Below are 8,092 nucleotides of genomic sequence, written 5' to 3'. Positions count from 1 at the left end.
TTTGTTTTTGACACCATTGCACTCTTTGATTCAGGTGCAGATTCAAACTGTATTAAGGAAGGTCTAGTCCCCACAAAATATTTCTAAAAAACTACTGAACGCCTTAGCTCAATAACGGGTGAAAGGCTAAGTATCAATTTTAAAATAACTAATGTCTTTATTGAAAAGGGAAATATCAGAATTGCCACCGATTTCATCATAGCAAAAGATATAAAAAATGATGTAGTTTTGGGGACACCTTTCATAAATCTATTGTTTCCATACCTGGCAGATTTTCCTGGACTTACCTCTTTTGTAGGAGGACAAGTAACTTTCTTTGAGTTTCTAGACTCACCAAAGCAAAGATCTCTAAACCTAATTGAATCCAAAACCAAACAGATTTGTTTTCTAAAAGAAGAAATCTCTTTCAAAACCCTTGAATCACAGCTTTCTCAACCAAAGATTCAAGAAAAAATAAAAAATCTTTTAAATCAAATTGAAAAATTCATTTGTTCTGATTTGCCTCATGCCTTCTGGGATTGGAAAGAACACATTATTGATCTTCCATATGAAAAGGATTTCAAAGAATCAAAAATCCCTACAAAAGCCCGCCCCATTCAAATGAATGAGCAGCTTTTGCAGCATTGTCAACAAGAAATTAATGATCTCTTGGATAAAAGATTAATCCGTCCTGAAATTAAAGATCTTTTGGATAAAGGGTTAATTCATCCTAGCAAGAGTCCTTGGTCTTGCTCTGCTTTTTATGTTAATAAACAAGCTAAAATTGAAAGAGGAACTCCCAGGCTTGTTATCAATTACAAACCTTTGAATCAAGCTTTACAGTGGATTCGTTACCCCATCCCAAACAAAAAGGATTTGCTTAATAGGTTAAACTCAGCAAATATTTTTTCAAAATTTGATATGAAGTCGGGTTTTTGGCGAATCCAAATCGCTGAATCAGACCGATATAAAACAGCTTTTACAGTTCCATTCGGGCAATATGAATGGAATGTAATGCCTTTTGGTCTGAAAAATGCCCCTTCCGAATTTCAGAAAATCATGAATGATATTTTCAACCCATACTCAAATTTTGCAATCGTTTATATTGATGATGTCTTAATTTTTTTCCAGACTCTGGATGAACATTTCAAACATGTTAAAACTTTTATGTACATCATCCAAAAAAATGGACTTGCTGTTTCTAAACCAAAAATTGTTCTTTTTCAAACAAAAATTCGATTCCTTGGTCACATAATTTTCCAAGGAACAATAACTCCTATTGAAAGATCAATTTTGTTTGTAGAAAAGTTCCCAGATTATATCCTCGATAAACCTCAGCTCCAGAGGTTCCTAGGATGCCTCAATTATGTTTCAGATTTCATCCCGAATCTTAACAATCTCATTAAGCCCCTCCATGATAGGCTTAAGAAAAATCCTCCACCTTGGACAGACAAACATTCGGATATTATCAGATTTCTTAAAACCAAAGTCCGCAATCTTCCATGTCTTTATCTGCCCATTCCTCATGCATTCAAAATAGTAGAAACTGATGCATCAGATTTAGGATATGGTGGTATTCTAAAACAAAAACTGCATGATAAAGAATGTATCATTGCATTTACATCCAAACACTGGAATATTACTCAATTAAAATATTCCACAATCAAAAAAGAAATTTTAGCCATTGTTTTATGCATCACAAAATTTCAATCCGACTTACTCAATCAAAAATTTTTAGTCCGAGTTGATTGCAAATCAGCCAAAGATGTGTTACAAAATGATGTAAAAAATCTTGCATCAAAACAAATTTTTGCCAGATGGCAAGCAATTTTAAGTGTCTTTGATTTCGACATTGAGCATATCAAGGGTAACTCAAACTCTCTCCCTGACTTTCTCACACGTGAATATTTGCAGGGAGATAATCAAGGGAAAGATGCCTAAAAAGGCAACATTAGCCTCGGTAAGAGGCAGAGGTATTCGTCTAGCCCTTCCTGGGCCGTCTAAGAAATCTGGGTCAAGTACCCCAACTGGGTCATCTACCCAACAACCTTCCCCTATAACCCAAGAGCCGACTGAGTCATCTACTCAGATCACAAAAAATATAGTTGAGTCATTTACTCAACCCCCAAAATGTAGTTGAGTCATCTACTCAACCCCCAAGTAGTCAAACAGCCAAACAAACAAAGGCAGATTATGCCTTCCCAATCCAAACCTTGTTGGCCTTACAAGATGCAGGCCTTACAAAGCTCCATAAAAAATCCTGGGCTGACATATGTGACAGCTCAGATGAAGACGAAATAGACCTTACCAAACTTATCTCACAAATGGCAACTCAAAAAATCATTTGCAATGATCCAAAAGGAAAAACAATTGCCCAAACAATGCCACCTCAATCAAACCAAACCCAGCCCGCCAACACTCAATTTAAACAACCATCCACATATATTTCAAAAAACAAGTTCTCATCTGTCCTTCTAATGGAACCCGAGTTTTGGGAAAAATCACCTTTTAAAGTTATTCCTAAAGTCTTTCCGCCAGGATTCCATTTTAGACCAACAGCCTTGAACAAAACCAGACAGTTTTATGAATTCATATTAGTGGATTCAGATTCAGTCTCAATAAAATGCTACAAAGACCCTATTCCTGCAGATCTTCAATTTTTCTTTGTTTTCTCCCTGGCCTGGGTATTCTCATGGCAGTACAGGTATGGCAAACAAGAACATCCAAAGGCACCACCTATGCTTCAAAGGAATGCCTATGTAAAATGGTGGTCTCAGTATGATGCCGCCATGGCCCATCCAGATAAAGTTCGAAATTGGTTCAAAGAGCACCCCAAGTTCACCAAACCATTCGACCATGAAGAATTAATATTCCTCAACCAGAAAGCCCAAATTGCAGCAGCCCTTGCAGGAGCCCAATCAAAAGAAACCTTAGCAAGACACCTTCAACAAATCATGCAGATGATCGAAGAAGACAAAAAAAACAAAGAAGATGCAACTCCCTCAGCAGAATCATCAAGTGATTACGATCAAAATGAAGACGATTGCTTTAGGATCAATCTAGGAGAAGAATAGATCTTAAGCCAAATTTGCAAAAATCAAAATTGTATCAACTTGTACTGTACCAATAGTACCGGTTAATATAACCTGCACTATAGAAACAGTAATTTTCTCAACTATAAAAGGAGGCCACATTCTTATTGTGAGGCACCTTTTTCATTTTACAAAAATATAGAGAGAAGTTAGTGAGAGACGCTCTGAGAGTTTCCCTTATAAGCTCTCCAGCTCTTTTTCCCTCTTCTCCCTTTTCAGATCATTTAATAAAAATCTCTTATTCAGTTCTTCATTTTCGTGTTTCCATATTTACATTTCTGCAACTGCATTGCATATGCGTGCGGACTACCGCCACATCTAACTACATAACTAACCTGCATATGCGTGTGGACTACCGCCGCATCTAACTTCATATTTACTTTCTTGCTTTTGCATTTATCATACTGCATTCATATTAACGTTTACTTTTGATCCTTCTTCCCCTTTTCCCTCCTTGATCCGCTCTCGGGCCATCTGGTATCAGAGCCTGATGGGGAAGTAGGAATATACATATTATCATTAAACTATCTCTGAAATTCATGGATCTGGGATTTTACTGTTCATGTTCTTATTTACTGTTCATTCTGTATATAAGAAACAATACTTTAAATCTGGAAGTACAGGCCGTTTAATCATATCACTCAAAGGGGCTGTAGCAGTAAGACCCTGGGATTCGGGCAGTAAGGCTAACTTGATGATGTCCCTAAAAGTGATAATGGTCCAAACGTAAGAACTCCCGGTGGCTATAGATTTAAAGGATTATTAAAAGACAAAAAAACAAAAAAAAAGAGTTAAAAACCCATATTCAAAAATTTGAGTGATAGTTTAGTGATAATATATATGTTCTCTCTGAACCAAAGGAGGGCCATGATATCAGATTTTATGTAATCATGTCTAAACTCTTTCGCTCTTTCTCTAGACGCCTTTCCTTTTCTTCACCGTCCTCTTCTTCCTCCTCTCTTTTCCTTTTCTTCACCGTCTTCCTCCTCCTCCTCTCCTATCCATTCTTCTTCCAATCCCCTTACTGAGAAAGTTACTCGTCCTGAGGAACTTTCCCCCAAACACAATATCTTTGAAGAAGAAGTTTGCTTCGAAGATATCAATCAAGCCATTGACAATTGGGAAATACCCAAAATCCCACAAGATGAGTTATATGTCCCTAATGATAACAAGAGAAAATCTGATTATATCATCAAAACCGCTGAAAATAATATTCCTCTGGGACCCGATTCTGGTGAGGAATTTCTTCTTCTGACTAAACAATCAGTTAGAGAACATGCCCGTCACTACAGATATCTTCACATAGGGTGTGTCCAAGTTGCAGTCAAACCACTTATCCGAGAAGGCTATCCTCATGTGTCTTCGAGACATTAGACACAATGACTTCCAAGACTCCTTAATCGGAACAGTTGAAACAAGTCTAGGACATGGTCCAGTTTACTTCAACTGTTTCCCAAATAAGACGGTCAGCCTGTTAGACCTTAACATTCTTGACTCTCTTTTTCTAAACATTCGAATTCATGGTCTTAACATGAAAGAAGGTTCCATTCCAGCTGCTTTAATCTATAGGATTCAATACAAGAGATCTTTTTCAGTAACTTCCCAATCTCAGTTTTCAAAATTGTCGAGACCAGCCAATTCTGAAATACATATTTCCGGATTACAAAACAATTCAAGTATTTCTCAAGGAGTTTACCAAGAAGATGATGGTGATGTAGAATTTGAAGTTGAATCTTCTCATCAATCTCCAACATATTCTTCTTTGAATGGTAAATGAATAACACGGAATTTGTTATAAACAGAGAAGCCTTACGTAAAAACATTAACTCTGAAGAGTATGACCTCCAAAGAGAATGGTATTTACGTACTTACACAGCCTCTCAAATCTCATCATTCAAAGAAAAATATTACAAATTTTCAAATGATGTTAGAATGCATATTCCTTTTTTTGAATGGTTTCATGCTTATTCCATAAAAAACAACATTGAGTATCCTTTCAAAATTAAACAAACTTCATTTTCAGCAAATGTTATTTCAACTTGGAAAGTCAAAGATGGGAACTTAGTTAGATCTGAGTTTCCTCCAAAAGGAGCTTTTATTATTTCAAATACGGAAGGACATAATCCTGTTATGGCCTCTCCCTTTAAAACAAAGAATGTGGATGAAGTTGTCGCCCCTAAAGATATTAAAAATCTCATTGAACAATCAAATTATACCAACAGATTTTTACAATGCTTGGGTGATAACCTTTCATCTTCAGGATCTACTTTCTCCTTGAAAAATGTTTCTGAAGCATCTACTTCTAAAAGTATTGAGAAACCTCTTTTTAAACCTTTCAAAATAAGTAGCAAGGCTAATCAAAGTCTTAAAACCTCCATTTTAAAACAACAATCTAGTGATTCGGAAGTTATTCAAAAGATTGACCAACTTTTGAATCGTTTTACTACTATCCCTGAAACTCCTACAAACTCTGGTGAATCTACTTCTCGTATTCAAACACGCTCAGCTAAAGCTATTAATGCCCTCGGCCTTGAATCCAATGAATCTTGCTCTGAGCAAAGTGATGATTCTGGCAAATCATCCCTCAAGATCAGCCCCATTTTGACCAACTCCTTAACCAAGTGGAAGGGTTTAACTAAACCCTCTACGTATGGTTATAATCGTGTATCCGCTCCAGATCTAGCTCTCGAAGAGAGAGAACTAGGTTTTGTTAGCTTTAATGCCAATAATGTCTATGAATGGAATATAGATGGCAAAACGAAATATAATATCATGAGTATGCTTCAGCATATGACAATGGTAGGCACAGCCTATTGTTTCCTGTTGGTCAAATTTTTTGGTGAAAATTTTGAACCCCTCATCGGCAGGTGGGGGCAAGATTTCTGGTAGAGGACCAAAGTAATCCCACCATTGGGAGAAACAATTTGGGAATTGATAATTGGTATTTTTCTTGAAATAAATGAGCCAAGAATGTCTGTTCTGATTATTTTGTAACCAAAATACTCTTGTCCAGGCATCCATATAATCCCAATAAGAATATCCTATCGGGTCATAAGGATTAGAGAATTTTTTAGTATTGTTTGGATTTTTACCAAATTGATTAGGGGTGAGTACTTTTAGAATTTGAATTTTAGGATTTGAATGGTTAAATGAGTTATGTTGGTGGCATCTTTAGGGTCTTTGTAGTGTTTTATTGAGACTGAATCTGAATCCACTAATATGAATTCATAAAACTGTCTGGTTTTGTTCAAGGTTGTTGGTCTAAAATGGAATCCTAGCGGAAAGACTTTAGGAATAACTTTAAAAGGTGATTTTTTCCAAAACTCGGGTTCCATTAGAAGGACAAATGAGAACTTGTTTTTTGAAATATATGTGGATGGTTGTTTAAATTGAGTGTTGGCGGGCTGTGTTTGGTTTGATTGAGGTGGCATTGTTTGGGCAATTGTTTTTCCTTTTGGATCATTGCAAATGGTTTTTTGAGTTGCCATTTGTGAGATAAGTTTGGTAAGGTCTATTTCGTCTTCATCTGAGCTGTCACATATGTCAGCCCAGGATTTTTTATGGAGCTTTGTAAGGCCTGCATCTTGTAAGGCCAACAAGGTTTGGATTGGGAAGGCATAATCTGCCTTTGTTTGTTTGGCTGTTTGACTACTAGGGGGTTGAGTAGATGACTCAACTACATTTTTTGTGATCTGAGTAGATGACCCAGTAGGCTCTTGGGTTATAGGGGAAGGTTGTTGGGTAGATGACCCAGTTGGGGTACTTGACCCAGATCTCTTGGTTGGCCCAGGAAGCGCTAGGCGAATACCTCTGCCTCTTACCGAGGCTAATGTTGCCTTTTTAGGCATCTTTTCCTTGATTATCTCCCTGCAAATATTCACGTGTGAGAAAGTCAGGGAGAGAGTTTGAGTTACCCTTGATATGCTCAATGTCGAAATCAAAGACACTTAAAATTGCTTGCCATCTGGCAAAAATTTGCTTTGATGCAATCAACTCGGACTAAAAATTTTTGGTTGAGTAAGTCGGATTGAAATTTTGTGATGCATAAAACAATGGCTAAAATTTCTTTTTTGATTGTGGAATATTTTTGTTGAGTAATATTCCAGTGTTTGGATGTAAATGCAATGATACATTCTTTATCATGCAGTTTTTGTTTTAAAATACCACCGTATCCTAAATCTGATGCATCAGTTTCTACTATTTTGAATGCATGAGGAATGGGCAGATAAAGACATGGAAGATTGCGGACTTTGGTTTTAAGAAATCTGATAATATCCGAATGTTTGTCTATCCAAGTTGGAGGATTTTTCTTAAGCCTATCATGGAGGGGCCTAATGAGATTGTTAAGATTCGAGATGAAATTTGAAACATAATTGAGGCATCCTAGGAACCTCTGGAGCTGAGGTTTATCGAGGATATAATCTGGGAACTTTTCTGCAAACAAAATTGATCTTTCAATAGGAGTTATTGTTCCTTGGAAAATTATGTGACCAAGGAATCGAATTTTTGTTTGAAAAAGAACAATTTTTGGTTTAGAAACAGCAAGTCCATTTTTTTGGATGATGTACATAAAAGTTTTAACATGTTTGAAATGTTCATCCAGAGTCTGGGAAAAAATTAAGACATCATCAATATAAACGATTGCAGAGTTTGAGTATGGGTTGAAAATATCATTCATGATTTTCTGAAATTCGGAAGGGGCATTTTTCAGACCAAAAGGCATTACATTCCATTCATATTGCCCGAATGGAATTGTAAAAGCTGTTTTATATCGGTCTGATTCAGCAATTTGGATTTGCCAAAAACCCGACTTCATATCAAATTTTGAAAAAATATTTGCTGAGTTTAACCTATTAAGCAAATTCTTTTTGTTTGGGATGGGGTAACGAATCCACTGTAAAGCTTGATTCAATGGTTTGTAATTGATGACAAGCCTGGGAGTTCCTCTTTCTATCTCAGCTTGTTTATTAACATAAAAAGCAGAGCAAGACCAAGGACTTTTGCTAGGATGGATTAACCTT

Source organism: Arachis duranensis, chromosome 7 (genome assembly GCF_000817695.3).
Source record: "Arachis duranensis cultivar V14167 chromosome 7, aradu.V14167.gnm2.J7QH, whole genome shotgun sequence".
Classification (NCBI taxonomy): Eukaryota; Viridiplantae; Streptophyta; class Magnoliopsida; order Fabales; family Fabaceae; genus Arachis; species Arachis duranensis.
The sequence above is the reverse complement of the archived record's forward strand: the minus strand, read 5'-3'. Positions refer to the sequence as shown.